This window comes from Lithobates pipiens, unplaced genomic scaffold, assembly GCF_037356315.1.
Source record: "Lithobates pipiens isolate NorthernLeopardFrog02 unplaced genomic scaffold, aLitPip1_a1.2 Scaffold_30, whole genome shotgun sequence".
NCBI classification, from domain to species: domain Eukaryota; kingdom Metazoa; phylum Chordata; class Amphibia; order Anura; family Ranidae; genus Lithobates; species Lithobates pipiens.
Window position 1 is genome coordinate 115,229,434 of NW_027507791.1, and position 18,883 is coordinate 115,248,316.

At 46.2% G+C, this 18,883-nt stretch overlaps 1 protein-coding gene across 1 annotated transcript in view; it reads right to left on the bottom strand.

Annotated features, from left to right (window-relative positions):
* Positions 1–14,177, bottom strand: part of STXBP6 (syntaxin binding protein 6) — a 146,501-nt gene extending 132,324 nt beyond the window's left edge. The window contains exon 1 of the mRNA XM_077464780.1: positions 14,001–14,177. The gene's annotated coding sequence lies outside the window, so the exon portion shown is untranslated. The remainder of the gene's footprint in view (positions 1–14,000) is intronic.
* Between the last annotated feature and the right edge of the window lie 4,706 nt (positions 14,178–18,883).

Sequence of the window (18,883 nt, forward strand, 5' to 3'; positions counted from 1 at the left end):
AACAACCATGCCACGTTCAAAGTCACTTAAATCCCTGTTCTTCCCTATTGTGATGCTCAGTTTGAACTTCAACAAGTCGTCTTCACCACGTCTAGATGCCTAAATGCATTGCGTTACTGCCATGCGATTGGCTGATTAGCATGGAGCCTATAAAAGTGGGCAGTGTATGTATAGTGAAAATTACGTTTTTTTCAGCTTGCTGGAAAAATCCTTTGTGAGCCGTCCATAGCCGTTTAATAAACAGTCCATAATAATTCACTTATAAATGCAAATATTAGCTCAGTCACATAAGCCAGAGAAATTGTACTTGTCTCATGTCATCATACGTGTGAGCCCCACCCCACCAGAGGAGAAATGAAGCCGTCAGATGACTGCAATTCCGGGTCAAACTCCGTTCATAACCTGCAATCATTGTTTACACAATAAATATTCAGGAGGGACGGACTCCAATAGGAATTTAACATTTTTGCAAAGCAAAAACTTTTTTTTTTCAGAAATAGAAGCCAGCAATAAATGATTTATAAATGAAATGAGCCATCACATGTTCACATTTTTGGGATGCATTATTCTGTCTATACTGGAAGGGCAGAATTGGAATAGAACTGCTAAAAATGGGAACCATCAGAAAATCTCCAGGCTAAACAATCATCGATTTTATATATACAGCTAGTCTGACCCCAGCACAAAGACCACCTATACAAAATACTTTGTATTCTACCAAAACCCATTACACAGCATTCAAACCTTTGGAATCACCAGGAAATGTCTCCATTCATAGATAAGCATGTCAGGTATTTGTCAGGACAGACATGTGGACTTCGGCATTGCCGACTTGATTATTAACAATTTGATCTTTTTGTGCATAAGCAGCTTGAAACCCACAGCCCAGCGCTCCGCATTACTGTGCTACTAAAGCGTTGTACACAATAGCAGTTAATTGCAATCTGCATTATTAAAAGTCATTCCCTGACCGGAGGACACATCCTGCATACTACTAGGAAACACACTAAAGATCCCAACTCTGCAAACATGGTAGAGAGACTGAAAAGTAGGACTAGAAAGAGGAGAAAGAAGAAGAAAGAAAGAAGGAAAGAAAGAAGGAAAGAAAGAAGGAAAGAAATCTGAAAGAAAAAACAAGAAGGAATCTGAAAGAAAGAAGAAGGAGGAATCTGAAAGAAAGAAGGAGGAGGAATCTGAAAGAAAGAAGGAGGAGGAATCTGAAAGAAAGAAGGAGGAGGAATCTGAAAGAAAGAAGGAGGAGGAATCTGAAAGAAAGAAGAAGGAGGAGGAATCTGAAAGAAAGAAGGAGGAGGAATCTGAAAGAAAGAAGGAGGAGGAATCTGAAAGAAAGAAGGAGGAGGAATCTGAAAGAAAGAAGAAGGAGGAGGAATCTGAAAGAAAGAAGAAGGAGGAGGAATCTGAAAGAAAGAAGGAGGAGGAATCTGAAAGAAAGAAGGAGGAGGAATCTGAAAGAAAGAAGGAGGAGGAATCTGAAAGAAAGAAGGAGGAGGAATCTGAAAGAAAGAAGAAGGAGGAATCTGAAAGAAAGAAGAAGGAGGAATCTGAAAGAAAGAAGAAGGAGGAATCTGAAAGAAAGAAGAAGGAGGAATCTGAAAGAAAGAAGAAGGAGGAATCTGAAAGGAAGAAGGAAGAAGCTTGTATCTATTCTAGAGGTTTGCAGTGAATCCTATAGATTGGACATGAACTAGAAGCCTGTGGAGAATACACCTTTCTCCATGCAGACCATGGTAGGGTCGCTGTACTCGGGGCCACCAGACCTCATCAAGACAATATGTGGAAGAATCCTTAAAGTGGGGCTCCACCCAAAAGGGGAAGCTCTGCTCGTTTGTCTCCGCTGCCACATTTGGCACCTTTTGGGGGGGGGGGGGGGGGGGAGTTACCCAACCCCACTCCCAGGAGACCTTGCCACAGCAAGATTACTTAGAAGTTCTGCCCCCCTCCTCCTTCCTCCGCTGCTGGGCCAGTTAGAAAGAGCAGAGTGCTTCACGCATGCAACTGGCTGTGAAGCCAAAAGGCCTTGCTGTCAGTTTCCTTTACCACAAATAGTGGGCGACAGCACTTGAGATCCGATCAAAAAAAATAAAAATAAATAAATAAAATAAAAATCGGCTAGGGTGCCAACATTGCGGGATCCCTAGACAGGCAAGCGCCGTAGTATTAAAAGTCAGCAGCTACAAATACTTTTAATTTGGGGGGGGGGGGGGGGGTCGGGAGACTCCTCTTTAAAAGTAGTATTAAACCCTCAGCGTTTTTAGCACAATAAAATAAACATTTCTCAGACTAAGTGCTCCAATTCTTACCCCATCACATACAAGTTTAACATTTTTAATGCTACTGGGTCCTGTCTTCTCAGTGCTGCTTCTAGGGCTGCACAATTAACCACTTAAGCCACGGACCATTTGGCTGGCCAAAGACCAGAGCACTTTTTGTGATTCGGCACTTTTACCGACAAAATTGACGTCCTTTTTTTCCCACAAATCGAGCTTTCTTTTGGTGGTATTTGATCACCCCTGTGGTTTTTATTTTTTGCGCTAAAAAAAAAATTTTTTTTTACATTTTGCTATAATAAATATCCCTCAAAAAATATCTAAAAAAAGTTTCTCAGTTTAGACCGATACGTATTCTTTTACATATTTTTCATAAAATAAAAATCGCAATAAGTGTTTATGGATTTTTTTTTTTTTTTTTTATACTAGTAATGTCGGCGATCAGCGATTTTTATCGGGACTGCGACATTATGGCAGACACATCAGACATTTTTGACACATTTTTGGGACTATTGTCATTTATACAGCAATCAGTGCTATACAAATGCACTGATTCCTGTGTAAATGACACTGGCAGGGGTTAACCACTAGGGTGCAGTGTAAGGGTTAAGTATGTCTTGGGGAGTAATTCTAACTGTGGGGGGGGGGGGACGTGGCTACATGTGACACGTCTCTGATCTCTGCTCCCGACCACAGGGAGCAGACATCAGTGAGACTGTCACTAGGCAGAACGGGGGGATGTTTGTTTACATTAGCATCTCCCCGTTCTTCCTCCCCATGAGACGATCGCGGGTATCCCCGCAAACTCTATGGACCTGTGACCCGACTCATGGAGGTCCCAGCCGCCGTGCACGTGCCGCCAGCGTGCACACAATGGCACAGCGGCAAATTTAAAGGGGCGTACAGGTACGCCCATTTGCCCAGCCGTGCCATTCTGCCGGCATACATCAGCATGCCCCGGTCGGGAACCAGTTAATCGTTAAAAAAATCGTGATCTCAATTTAACCCCCCTGAAGATCTCCATTGCAGATTCTTTCATATAACAAGTGAGAGACTTATCTGCTCACTCAGCTGTCAAAAGAAAAAAACTTGGCAGACTGCCCAGATGTTAACATGAAACATTGTAACTAACTCTTCCTTCTTAGATCAAAGGGATAAAACTTGTGTAAAGAAAAAAATCCAGGCAGTCAACAGTTTTTAACAAAGTGTAAATGCAGGAAGTTTAACCACTTAAAGTCAAAATCTTTTTCTGACATTTGTTTAAGTTAAAATCAATAATTTTTAGCTGGAAAATTACTTGGAACCCCCAAACATTATATATATTTTAGCAGAGACCCTTCTTAATGTGGAAGATGATGTTACGCCACAAGAATTGTGAGAGAATCACGATCTATCTTCTAAGCATTTAAAAAAAAAAAAAAATTGTGATTCTCATTTTAGCCAGAATCGTGCAGCTCTAGCTGCTTCCCTGAACTTCTGGTCTTCACAGCAAAGGGTTAACAGTGGAAAGTACCATCTCCAGCCAGTCTCATCTTGGAGAAGGGAGGTGGATGGAGGAGGGATAAGCAGGGGCATGCCTTGCCATCCTATGTGACCTGGCTGCGTTTTTCTAGCCACCCAGAAACAGGAAACCCGGGTCAGTGGTCATGGCACCAACTAATACTGGAATATAGGAAAGGATTAAAAGCCCCACTTTGCTATTTTTGTCTACAGGAAAGCCTATAATAAGGCTGACCTGCAAGTAAAATGAATATCTCCTAAATGTGCACCCTTTAGGAGATATTTCACCCTTCATGCAGCTGCTGACATCAGCGGCACATGCACTCTGAAGGTCTGCCATACCGTGCTGGATCTTCAGAGCTTCTTACCGGAACCGAGATCTCCCGCACATGTCTCTAGTTCACATCTTTCCTTTCTTAGCTTGTGCGTTTTTTTGGAAAGGGTCAGGGAGTTTTATTCCCACAGCAGATTGCGTTTTGCACGTAACAAAACTTCAATGGACTTGCACTGTGAACCCCAGTATTTTTGATGTTTTTTTTTGTTTTCTGGCTAATAGGACGGTATGACTGTTCTGCTCAAAGAGTGCGACTTTGATGCGACTTTACATTCTGGTACTCAAGTAGATGCAAAGTTGCATCAAAGCAATGCAGGAACCTTTGTGTGTCCAAAGTCGCATGTTAGGGTTAAGGGCGAAGTAAAACGCTAGGGTTACATTTTAGGGTTAAGCGTTCATGTTAATGGTTAGGGTTAGAATTCTGACTGTAACAATTACAATTAACCATAACCCTAGCTCTTAACCCTTGCCCCAACATGCGACTTTGGACAGCAAGATTCCTGCATGACTTTGATGCTATTTGAGTGTAAAGTTGAAGCAAAGTCACACTCCATGAACAGAACTGTCATACTTTCCTATTAGCCAAAAAAAAAAAAAAAAAAAAAAAAAAAAAAGAAAAAACGAATGAAAATGCATCAACCGCAACCTGCATACATGTGATCCTAGAATTAAGAAGATTTTCTTGCAGAACATAAAAAAGGTTCTCAAACTCTCCTGGCAAGAAGTAAACCTAGGAATTCCAGTACCTTAGGAACACAAGTATCAAATTACATCCCTCCACAAAATAAAAATGTATTTAAAACCAGAAGTGTATAACTAGTCTGGCCGGGGCTGTCCTGCCTGGGATCAGATTCAGTCTTCCTACTGGTTATAAGCCAAGAAAAGACCAGAGATGGCATTGGGGGGTCAGCCTGTAGAAATCTGCACAATCACAACTTTGAGAAAATGAAAGAATGTATTGTTGCCTGGTCAAACACCGCGCTCTCTAGCACTGTCACTCTTCAGCTGGAGAGCAAAGTACTGAGACTGATACTAACTACTTACACACTCTAGAGCTTTTCTTCTTCTGTATCTCCTTTACACCCAACATTATGAACTTTCCTCATTTTTACATCTGTTCTAATGAACACGGCCCATTTCCCAGTGCCAATATATATATTTGTTATAGATACTTCAGTTCATACTGATCTAACAAGCTTGTTTGTTTATGTACACTAACCATCTGCTACATATCCACTTCAGCTGCCCGCCTTTTTATTTACATTGGGGAAAATTTTATATATATATATATATATATATATATATATATATATATATATATATATATATATATATATATATATAATTTTTTTTTTTTTGATAGAAAATTTCTTAGAACCCTCAATATATATTTGAGGGTTCTAAGAAATTTTCTATAAAACATATAGATATATATATTTTTTATATTACACACATACAATATAATATATATATATATATATATATATATATATATATATATATATATATAAAGCAGAGGCCCTAGAGAATACATTGGTGGGTGTTGCAATTATTTGTCACACGGTATTTGGGTAGTGGTTTCTCAAAATGCAATTTTTTGGAGGAAAAAAAAATACACACTTTTTGTTGGCTACTTTCACACTGAGGCGCTGCAGCACTAATAGCACCTGTAAAGAGCCTCTCCTCTCACTCCACTGTGAAGGCCCGGGGGCTTTCACACTGAAGCAGTGCGCTTGCAGGATGGTAAATAAAAAGTCCTGCAAGCAGAGTCTTTGCAGCACTGTAAGAGCGGTGTATAGACTGCACCTAAAGAGCCCCTGCCCACTGAAGTCAATGGGGCTGCACCGCCAACGGTTTTAACCCTTTTTTGCCTGCTAGCAGGGGTTAAAAGCGGCCGAATAGCACAGCTAAGCCTTTGGATTTTAATGAAAAAAAAATAAAATAAAGAAAGACACATTCATAACCCAATTTTTTTGTAAAATATAAAAGATGATGTTTAGATGAGTAAATAGATACCAAAAATGTCATGCTTGAAAATTACGCTACACCTGTGCAATGGTGAAAAACAGACGTACATTTTTACTATCCATAGGCACTGCTTTAAAGTGGTTGTAAACCCTAAAAACACCTGCAAGACAAAGGCATAATGAGCTAGTAGGCACAGCCTACTACCTCATTATGAATTACTTGCCAGAGATTGAAGCCCCCGCAGCAGTCCTCTTTCACTGCTCTGGCGGCCAACATCTCTCCCGGGGTTACTTCTGGGTGTCGCGGCTCCGGCACTGTGATTGGCCGAAGCCATGATGACGTCACTCCTGCGCATGGGAGCCGCCAGGAACAACACAGTCTAATTGAAGCAAAGTACGTGCCATTGCTTCAGTTTTGTTAACTGCACACGTGCCGATGACGTTGGCACATGCCCTAAACCATACAGGCTTAGGAGATATCCAATGCAGCTACAGGCAAGCCTAATTATAGGCTTGCCTGTAGTAAAAAGTGGTTGTAAAGGGTTTACAACTACTTTAAAGGATACCACTTTAGATGCACAGAGGAAGTCTAGTGCTAGAATTGTCCATGATCTGATGCGTTCGCTGTGATCCTTCACGTGTGGGATGATCTATGAATTTGGAGGTAAAAGGCACACAGGTTTTGCATATCTGCAGACTGCAAGACTACAGAGGGTAGAGTTAAAATGGAAAAAGTCAGTTTGTCAGTTTTCTCCAGGTTTTGCTTGTTCTGGATGGGATTCTGTAGTTTGGAGATCCCCAAGAGTCATGGGTGGGATGGGATCTCCACCTGTGTCCAGGTCTTGAGGATAGCAAGCAGGGTGTGTGCCCAGCTGCACACAGCCCATATAACGAAGGGTTGGTGAGAGCAGAAGGTGGAATTGGAGCGGTGGCTCCTAGTAAGGGTCTCTGTGTGAAGCCTGAAGCTGTGTGCATCCAAGACTGGGCCTGGAAGATCTGGTGGTTTGAGGGTCCAGTACCTGTAGCAGCAGTGCTGTTGAAGAGAAGCCAGGTGGGCTTGTATTTTCAGTTGTGTCTGAATGACGTTTAAACCCCTGCGTGGGATTCCTGAGCGGACTAAAACGCATCTACCACTGAGCTGAACAGTCCCCTATGCCAATAGAATTATATATAACTTTTTTGTTTCTTCTTTTTTTTTTTGATCACTTATTGCTGTCACAAGGAATGTAAACATCCTTTGTGACAGCAATAGGCAATTTTTATGGAGGGATCTGGGGACCCCAATGAGTACACTCCACGAGTAGCCTTTATAGCTTAGAGGGAGCGGTAAAAGTGTACCTCAACCATATTATTTTACTGTAAAAATGAATGGAAACTGAGCAAATAGTGCAAAAACTAGGTAAAGCTGTAACCACAAAAAGATAATATCCCTTCTAGTGTCAATATGTAAAATAAAAGTGTTGTGTTAAAATGCATCAAGACATCCTTTTGATGACAAAACACATCGGTGGGAGCCTCCTCGTGACCTCATCGGCCTAAACTGAGGGAAAAAATATTTTTTTTTATATATATTTTGGGGGGATATTTATTATAGCAAAAAGTAAAAAATGCTTTTTTTTTTTTTTACAAAATTTACGCTTTTTTTTTTTTTTGGGCAAAAAATAAAAACCGCAGGGGTGATCAAATATCACCAAAAGAAAGCCATTTGTGGGGGAAAAAAAAAAAAAAAGGATGGCAATTTTGTTTGGGAGTCACGTTGCATGACCGCGCAATTGTCAGTTAAAGCGACGCAGTGCCGAATCGCAAAAAGTGGTCTGGTCATTGGCCTGCAAAATGGTCCGGCCTGAAAGTGGTTAAACTACTAGATTTTTGTACTTTATATGTTTTTCTATAAAGAAGGAATCATGCTTTTTTATTTTTTTTTCCCCAATAGCACACTTATTTTACTGCCCCTCCCAACCACAAGTGTAAACAAAGCGATCATGGAGGTAGGGCTGTCCTTAGACAGCGTCCTTCGTCAGGCACAAGGGAATGATAACGACCTTTTATATAAGTCGTTCTGTCACCAATCATGATAAATGATTATTAGTACAAATCCAACACTTCTACCATTACCCCATTCCAATGTCCAGACAAAGCAAAGATCAGGGGAGACGACATTTCACCACAGACCTGTACAATGGCAGCCATCCATCCATCCATCCATCCGAACTTCATACAAATCTTCTGTTTAAGACTTGGCCACTGACTGGCCAATCAAATCTCATTGCACATGACCAACAAAAGGCTACGGCTAGTGGAGATGAAAGCTCTGCTAATGAGAACTACACACTGCCCATTCTCAGCACATGGAGTGAAAGGAGGATACCGAATACTACCCAACAAATAGCAAAGATTCTCAGCAGCAATGAAATGAAGCGGTGGACGTAGCCCTGGCCTACCTCTGTACAGTGACCGCAGCCATTCACCTCTACAATGCAGAGAGTATTGAAAATCAAACACTAATTTCATAGGTGGAAACACATTAAAATGCTTTAAGAAGCACAAGGAGCCAACTGGATCAAAGAACATGCTGACAGGAGAAGGCAGAGTGACCCAGCGGTGAGCTCATTAGTGCCCTCTTCTGGTTTTACTGTTCAGTTACAGGACAGAGGTGAGACCTGCAAGTGAAAGTGACATTGCAGCAGAAAAAGTCGGGTTCCCCATAGAGACAAAGGGGATGGTGCTGGGTGACAAAGCTGTGTACTTCCTAACACAAATCACAATACAGCCGAGTTGTGTGCCTGGAGCTTAGCTTTAACTAATCCCATCAATTTGTCCGTGTGTACATTCCACAACATAGGAAAAATTAAAAACAAAGATCAATAATAAAAAGGAAGGGAGTGCTCCTATTAAACCCCGATCAAGGTGTACAGAGAAGAATACACAAGTCTCACTGACCTCCAAAACACAACTTCTAATACATTTCCTCAGCAATTCATTTCTTATGCAGCTAAAAAGTCTCTAGGAGTGTCCTTTGTACACGGGTATCATGTGCAGCTCCGAGGATACAATGCCCTGCCGCCAGGACTGGTATATCCCTGTACACGTGTCTGTATACCTCATAACAGCAGTCACATATAGCCCTGTATAGAGCTCTATACTTCATAACAGCCCAGACAACAGTGACATACAGTATCTAACAAAAGTAAGTGCACCTCTCACATTTTTGTATCTATTTTATCTTTTGACAACACTGAAGAAATGACACTTTGCTACAATGTAAAGTAGTGAGTGTACAGCTTGTATAACAGTGTAAATTTGCTGTCCTCTCAAAATAACTCAACATATAGTCATTAATGTCTAAACCACTGGCAACAAGAGAGAGTACACCCCTAAGTGAAAATGTCCAAATTGGGCCCAATTAGCCATTTTCCCTCCCCGGTGTCATGTGACTCATTAGTGTTACAGGGTCTAAGGCTGGATTCACACCTATGCCGTTTAGTGCTTTTTGCATTTTGCAGATTTGCCCTACAGAACGTGTTCCATAGGAAACCATGTTAAATGGACTGTAGTGCAAATCTGCAAAAATACACTAAAAATGGCTAGGTGTGAATCCAGCCTTAGGTGTAAATGGGGAGCAGGCGTGTTAAATTTGTTCGCTCTCACATACTGGTCATTCAACATGGCACCTCATGGCAAAGAACTCTGATGACCTTAAAAAAAGAATTGTTGCTCTATATAAAGATGGCCTAGGCTATAAGAAGATTGCCAAGACCCTGAAACTGAGCTGCAGCATGGTGGCCAAGACCATACAGCGGTTTAACAGGACAGATTCCACTCAGAACATGTCTCGATAAGGTCGACCAAAGAAGTTGCGTGCACATGCTCAGCATCATATCCAGAGGTTGTCTTTGGGAAATGTACATATGAGTGCTGCCTGCATTACAGCAGAGGTTGAAGGGGAGGGTGGGGGATAGCCTGTCAGTGCTCAGACCATACGCTGCACACTGCATCAAATTAGTCTGCATGGCTGTCATTCCAGAAGGAAGCCTCTTCTAAAGATGATGCACAAGAAACCCGCAAACAGTTTGCTGAAGACAAGCAGACTAAGGACATGGATTACTGGAACCATGTCCTGTGGTCTGAGGAGACCAACATAAACTTACTTGGTTCAGATGGTGTCAAGTGTGTGTGGTGGCAACCAGTTTGCTGTGCTTAGGGTTGATCAAATTCATGTAAACGTGCAGAACACACAAAACATTGATAAAGTCCCATTAGGTGATGAAACACAGTGCTTGTGCTTGAATTAACATCTCCTCTGCAATGGTGCCCAGGCTGGGTGCCCCACATAGATGTACACTCACCCTGGATGTTGACCAACTATCGCTAGTATGGTCTCTAAGGCTGCTTTCACACTGGGGCGGGAGCAGCGTCGGCGGTAAAGCGCCGCTATTTTTAGCGGCGCTTTACCGTCGTTTTAGCGCTAGCGGCCGAAAAGGGGTTAAACCCGCCCACAAAGCGCCGCTGCAGCGGCGCTTTGCCGGCAGTATTGCCGCGGTGTCCCATTGATTTCAATGGGTACGAGCGGTATAGGAGCGGTGAATACACCGCTCCTTCACCGCTGCAAAGATGCGGCTAGCAGGACTTTTTTCACCGTCCTGCCAGCGCATCGCTCCAGTGTGAAAGCCCTCCGGCTTTCACACTGGAGTTAAAGGGGCCGGTTTTTTTCAGGCGTTACACAGGCGCTATTTTTAGCGCTGTAACGCCTGAATACCGCCCCAGTGTGAAAGCAGCCTTAAGCATGTGGGGATACCCCTAGGCAGCCTGTTGGGATGACGTTTCATGCAAGGATGACCCTCATTGGGATGGATGGAAATGACAAAGGAAAACCTTCAATGCGCAATTCCATTAAAACGGGTTTATTGAGTATACAAATGAAAATCATTCCACTCACATTTCTAAGTGTCTTAAAGTCCGCCTGTTATACATGCCGGGTGCCAGATTATTAAGGGCAATGACCCTGATAAGGGAAGCTGCCGCTCACAGCGGTCTACTTGATTCCCGGGTAGTTTCCTAAGTGACGTGATGACGCGGTGTAACCATCAACATTTCGACCTATCACAAAGCCATCATCAGGAAGTAGTGTGTGTGGCGGCAACCAGGTGAGGAGTACAGAGACAAGTGTGTTTTGCCTACAGTCCAGCATGGTGGTGGGAGTGCCATGGTCTGGGGCTGCATGATTGCTGCTGGCACTGGGGAGCTACAGTTCATTGAGGGAACCATGAATGCCAACATGTACTGTGACATACTAAAGAAGAGTATGATCCCCTTCCTTCAGAGACTGGGCCGCAGGGCAGTATTCCAATGGCCCCAACACACCTCCAAGGCGACCACTGCCTTGCTAAAGAAGCTGAGGGTAAAGGTGATGGACTGACCAGGCATGTCTCCAGACATAAACCCTATTCAGCATCTGTGGGGCATCTACAAACAAGGTGGAGGAGCACAAGCTCTCTAACATCCTCCAGCTCCGTGATGTCGTCATGGAGGAGTGAAAGAAGAAGCCATTTGCAACTTGTGAACAAAATAATGGTGGCCACAAACTATTGACACTTTGGGCCCAATTTGGACATTTCCACTTAGGGGTGTACTCACTTTTGTTGCCAGCGGTTTAGACATTAATAGCTGTGTTTTGAGTTATTTTGCAGGGACAGCAAATTTACACTGTTATACAAACTGTACACCCACTACTTTACATTGTAGGAAAGTGTCATTTCTTCAGTGTTGTCACATGAAAAGATAGAATAAAATATTAATAAAAATCTGAGGGGTGTACTCAATCTTGTGAGACACAATATATCCCTGTATATGGGTCTGTATACTTCATACCAGTCCAGACAGAGGTGACACATTCATATAGGTCCCTAAACATGCAGTGTACACTTCATATGGCACCACTCCCCAGACATATACATACGCTCCGTATACGGGGGGTGGTGGCGGGGGAGGGCGTACGCTCCGTATACGGGGGGTGGTGGCGGGGGAGGGCGTACGCTCCGTATACGGGGGGGTGGTGGCGGGGGAGGGCGTACGCTCCGTATACGGGGGGGTGGTGGCGGGGGAGGGCGTACGCTCCGTATACGGGGGGGGTGGTGGCGGGGGAGGGCGTACGCTCCGTATACGGGGGGGGTGGTGGCGGGGGAGGGCGCACGCTCCGTATACGGGGGGGGTGGTGGCGGGGGAGGGCGTACGCTCCGTATACGGGGGGGGGTGGTGGCGGGGGAGGGCGTACGCTCTGTATACAGGGGGGGGGTGGTGGCGGGGGAGGGAGTACGCTCCGTATACGGGGGGGGGGGGTGGTGGCGGGGGAGGGAGGGCGTACGCTCCGTATACGGGGGGGGGGGGGGGGGGGGTGGTGGCGGGGGAGGGCGTACGCTCCGTATACGGGGGGGGGGTGGTGGCGGGGGAGGGCGTACGCTCCGTATACGGGGGGGGGTGGTGGCGGGGGAGGGCGTACGCTCCGTATACGGGGGGGGGGTGGTGGCGGGGGAGGGCGTACGCTCCGTATACGGGGGGGGGGTGGTGGCGGGGGAGGGCGTACGCTCCGTATACGGGGGGGGGGGGTGGTGGCGGGGGAGGGCGTACGCTCCGTATACGGGGGGGTGGTGGCGGGGGAGGGCGTACGCTCCGTATACGGGGGGGGTGGTGGCGGGGGAGGGCGTACGCTCCGTATACGGGGGGGGGGGGTGGTGGCGGGGGAGGGCGTACGCTCCGTATACGGGGGGTGGTGGGGGGGGCGTACGCACGCTCCGTATACGGGGGGTGTTGGGGGGGCGTATGCACGCTCCGTATACGGGGGGTGGTGGGTAGGGGCGTATGCACGCTCCGTATACGGGGGTGGTGGGGGGGGGGGCGTACGCTCCGTATACGGGGGGTGGTGGGCGTACGCTCCGTATACGGGGAGGGTGTACGCTCCGTATACAAGGAGGGGGGGCTTACGCTCCGTATACGGGGGGTGGTGGGTGGGTGCGTATGCTCTGTATATGGGGGGTGGTGGGGAGCGTACAGCTGTATAGGGTGGTGTACGCTCCGTATACAGGGGGTGGTGGGGGGGCGTACGCTCTGTATAGGGTGGTGTACGCTTCCTATACAGGGGGTGGGGGGGGGGGGGTGTACGCTCTGTATACGGGGGGTGGTGGGACGGGTGTACGCTCCGTATACAGGGGGTGGTGGGACGGGTGTACGCTCCGTATACAGGGGGTGGTGGGACGGGTGTACGCTCCGTATACAGGGGGTGGTGGGACGGGTGTATGCTCCGTATACAGGGGGTGGTGGGGGGGGGGGGGGGTACGCTCCGTATACAGGGGGTGGTGGGGGGGGGTACGCTCCGTATACAGGGGGTGGTGGGGGGGGGGTACGCTCCGTATACAGGGGGTGGTGGGGGGGGGTACGCTCCGTATACAGGGGGTGGTGGGGGGGGGGGGGTACGCTCCGTATACAGGGGGTGGTGGGGGGGGGGTACGCTCCGTATACAGGGGGTGGTGGGGGGGGGGTACGCTCCGTATACAGGGGGTGGTGGGGGGGGGGTACGCTCCGTATACAGGGGGTGGTGGGGGGGGGGTACGCTCCGTATACAGGGGGTGGTGGGGGGGGGGGTACGCTCCGTATACAGGGGGTGGTGGGGGGGTACGCTCCGTATACAGGGGGTGGTGGGGGGGTACGCTCCGTATACAGGGGGTGGTGGGGGGGGTACGCTCCGTATACAGGGGGTGGTGGGGGGGGTACGCTCCGTATACAGGGGGTGGTGGGGGGGTACGCTCCGTATACAGGGGGTGGTGGGGGGTGCAGAGTCCAGACATGAGGTGTGGCACACATCCAGTCCCCAGTAAAGTGCAGTCAGGATGATGGGATGGGAGGTGTGCGGACACTCACCCAGGACGGGTAGCTCCGGCTCTCTCTGATTGGGTCCCGGGCTGTAGTGGACGCTCTGTCCGCTCTCCGCTCTCTACTATCCTGGGTTCCTCTGTGTCTGTGAGCGGAGCGCTGTCCGGGATCTTCTACTACTGCAAAGCTGGAGCGCTCACGTGTGGAGCGGTGATCTAAGAGGGAAGGCATCCCCGGCATCCTTCTAGATGAGCCCGAGCCGCCTTGTGTCTGGCTGCCGCTAGGTGTCGCAAGCTATGGCAGCTGTCCTCATAGGACAGTAGTGAAGTTCTAGTCTGTGGAAGAAATGTAGTTTGGGACATGTTTATTTTACACCATATGGGCTCATACACACTGCAGCTTAACCACTTAACCACTTGCTTACTGGGCACTTAAACACCATTCTGCCCAGACCAATTTTCAGCTTTCGGTGCTCTCACAATTTGAATGATAATTACTCAGTCATGCAACACTGTACCCAAATGAATTTTTTGTCCTTTTTTTCCCACAAATAGAGCTTTCTTTTGGTGGTATTTGATCACCTCTGGGGTTTTTATTTTTTGCGCTATAAATGAAAAAAGACCGAAAATTTTGAAAAAAAACGCATATTTCTTTGTTTCTGTGACAAAATTATGCAAATTATTAATTTTTCTTCATAAATTTTGGCCACAATTTATACTGCTACATATCTTTGGTAAAAATAACCCAAATTAGTGGATATTATTTGGTCTTTGTGAAAGTTAGAGCGTCTACAAGCTGTGGTGCGAATCGCACAAAATTGATCACATCTGATGTACTGGTGGCCTATCTCGCTTCTTGTGACCCGAACAAGTCAGAAAAGTACAAATACCCCCCAAATGACCCCTTTTTGGAAAGTAGACATTCCAAGGTATTTAGTAAGAGGCATGGTGAGCTTTTTGATGTTGTCATTTTTTTCCCACAATTCTTTGCAAAATGAAGATTTTTCATTTTTTTTATTTTTCTCCACAAAATTGTCATTGTAATAGGTTATTTCTCTCACGTGGCATGTGTATACCACAAATGACACCCCCCAAAAAATTCTGCTACTCCTCCTGAATATTACAATACCACATGTGTGGGACTTTTTCACAGCCTGGCCACATAGAGAGGCCCAACATGCAGGGAGCGCCATCACGTGTTCTAGAAGCATAAATTACACATCTAACTTGTTGACTATTTATTACACTTTTGAAATACCAGGACAATGACACGTGACACTGATGACAGATGGCACTGATACGTGGCAATGATGACACTTATACGTGGCACTGATGACACGTGGCACTGATGACAGATGGCACTAATATGTGGCACTGATGACAGATGACACTAATATGTGGCACTGATGACACGTGGCACTAATACGTGGCACTGATGACACGTGGCACTAATACGTGGCACTGATGGCACGTGGCACTAATACGTGGCACTAATACGTGCCACCGGTGACAGATGGCACTAATACGTGGCACCAATGACGCGTGACACTGATGACAGATGGCACTGATAAGTGGCATTGATGACACGTGACACTGACAACAGATGGCACGTGACACTGACAGGTGGCACTGATGACAAATGGCACTGATACATGGCACTGATGACAGATGGCACTATGTGGCACTGACACGTGGCACTGACGACACGTGGCACTGGGGGCAGGTGGCACTGGGGGCAGGTGGCACTGGGGTGGATGGCACTGGGGGCAGGTAGCACTGGGGTGGATGGCACTGGGGGCAGGTAGCACTGGGGTGGATGGCACTGGGGGCAGGTAGCACTGGGGTGGATGGCACTGGGGGCAGGTAGCACTGGGGTGGATGGCACTGGGGGCAGGTAGCACTGGGGTGGATGGCACTGGGGGCAGGTAGCACTGGGGTGGATGGCACTGGGGGCAGGTGGCACTGGGGCGGATGGCACTGGGGCGGATGGCACTGGGGCGGATGGCACTGGGGCAGATGGCACTGGGGCAGATGGCACTGGGGCAGATGGCGCTGGGGGTGGATGGCACTGCTAGGGGAGGATGGCACTGCTAGGGGAGGATGGCACTTTATTTTATTTTTTTACTTTTTTTTCTTTCACAGTCAGAACGGCTGCCGCTGCAGCCGTTCATCTCTCCCCTCTCGCACTGTCTGTGCGAGGAAGGAGAGCGGCGCTGAGAGATGATCTCATATGTAAACATATGAGATCATCTCCCATTGGATACGCCGATCACGCTGTAAACGGCCGCTGTGATTGGCCGTTTACAGCGATCTGTGTTTGCCTGTCCCCGGGGGACACGGCGAACACAGAACTTCCGCGATGCGCGCCCGCGGCGGCGCGCATTGCGGAAGTAAACATCACGCCGTCCAGGGACGACAACCCGGACGAAGGCGCCTGCTCTACTGCCGTCATTCGGCCATAGGGCGGGCGCGAGGAGGTTAAGGACCGGGCCTCTTTCTGAGATTTGTTGTTTACAAGTTAAAAACAGATTTTTTTACTAGAAAATTACTTAGAACCCCCCAAACATTAAATATTTTTTTCGAACACCCTAGAGAATAAAATGGCGGTCGTTGTAATACTTTCTGTCACACCGTATTTGCACAGCGGTCTTACAAGCGCACTTTTTTGGGAAAAAAATACACTTTTTTGAATGAAAAAATAAGACATCAGTAAAGTTAGCCCATTTTTTTTTTTATATTGTGAAAGATAATGTTACACAGAGTAAATTGATATCCAACATGTCACGCCATTCTACGAGCGGCGACAAAATTTTACCCTTAAAAATCTCCATAGGCAACACTTAAAAAAATTCTACAGGTTGCATGTTGTGCGTTACAGAGGAGGTCTAGAGCTAGAATTATTGTTCTCGCTCTACAGCGATACCTCATATGTGTGGTTTGAACACCGTTTTCATATGTGGACAATACTCATGTATGCGTTTGCATCTGCTGCGAGCTCGGCGGGACGGGCAGGTTTAAATTAGGAGGGACACCTATGAGCAAAAGTATGTAGGCATAGGACACACCCCCTGATACACACCCTTAAAGGAGAATTGTACAACAACAAAAATGATTGTTTAAACCCACAAATTTTCTTTTTTTTCTACCACTACTATTCCATTATATTAGCTTATAGAATTTACAAATGCTGCAATTTCGAGATTAAATGAAAGGTTTAGCGCTGGAAAACACTTTTTGATAGATAAAAAGTGCATTTTATATACAACTATATGGATCAGACCAAAATGAGGGGCACAGGAAGGGGGGTGAGAGAATGAGGGACATTGCTCCAAATCAGGGACAGTCCCTGGGAATCAGGGACAGTTGGTAGCTATACATGTGCACACTGACTGGGAGGTCTCTTCACAGCGCTCTGTCACAGATTCTCATTGGCAATCTTGGCCAGAAGATTGCAGGAAGGGAGGGGAGAGGAGCAGTCGCCTAGGCGGTGAGAGTGGAAGTGGGAGCTGGGTACCTGTCAAAGCTAGGTACCCAGCTCCCATACCCCCCCCCCCAAAAAAAAAAAAAGAACTGACATGCCAAATGTGGCATATAAGGGGACAAGGAGTGCTCAAAGTGGAAGCTCCACTTTTGGGTGGAACTTCGCTTTAAGGACCTTCCTAAGGCATTATACTTTTATTCTTTTTTTATTTATTTTTTATACAAGAGGCAGAAAAAACAATGCAAAGAAAAATTTTGTTCAGGTTTTCATCCAAGCGCTGAACACCAATGAAAGCCGCCATCTTAGCTTCTGTTTGATCTGAGGTTGCCATGGCATGGCACATGTGATCAGCTATGACACCAGCCATTTGATGGCTTGACTGTTGGGTTGAGAGTTAAAGTGGTTATAAAGTCAAAAAGTTTACTTTAAAGTGGAACTTTAGTCAGAAAATTAAGCCCTGCTAGATCCATAGATGCCCTACCGGCCCCTTTTGTAGGTATAGCTATGTAAAACATTAAAAATAAGTGTCTATACTGTTTAAATCCAGTAGTACACTGTCTCACCCTGGTCTGCACATGCTCAGTTGCTCTCCCTTTTTAGGACCTGCCGAGTTGTAGAGGTTGATCTGCTGACAGTCTTCAAGCAGAATTAAAGCAGAATTAAACCCTCCTACCCTTTACAGCCAAGGAAGCTGCTTCTGTTTGACCTGCAACTGCCTTGGTGCTGCACATGTGATAAGTTATGACACCAGCTATTAGATAGTTTCACAGTTTGGTTGAGGACAACACAAGCAAATATGACAGTTAGCAATTCCTACATTCCAGAAACGAATCTGCTTTATGAAACTGTTAAATTTAGGTCCACTTTATGATTAAGTCTAGGCTCACATTGCTGCGAGTTAGAAATCCTGCGGGTTCTTGAACAGATGTCTATTGAAATCGGACCTGAAGTCACCAAAAAGTAGTGCAGAAATGACTTTTGGGAATCGGTGCAGCGCCGCAAAGTTGGCCACACACCGATTTGGACAGTGCTATTGCTGGCAATAGCTGCCAGTTTGACATGCGATTTGACATGTTAAAACGCATGCCAAATCGGACCAATGGAAACCTAGGCTTACTGCTGTTTAGGAGCTCTGAAGTGGAAACAGGAGCAATGCTGGAGGCAATTTACAGCACACACTAATATTGGGAGCATAATTATTAATGTGGAATGTATATTCCTTGCTAAAGAACATTCTTTTTTGTCAAGTTTTTTATGGAAAAAGTTCCACTTTAATGCATTCCCTCTATGCCCGCACGGGTGACCCCCATAGCCCCCTCCGAAGAAGCAGCAGCCAGCACCTGCAGGGGACTGTCAAAGAAAAGGTAAGGGACCACTTTGTGCCATATCATGGCACAGAGCAGGTAAGTATAACATCTTTTTTTCTTTTAATTAAAAAAATAAATAATTGC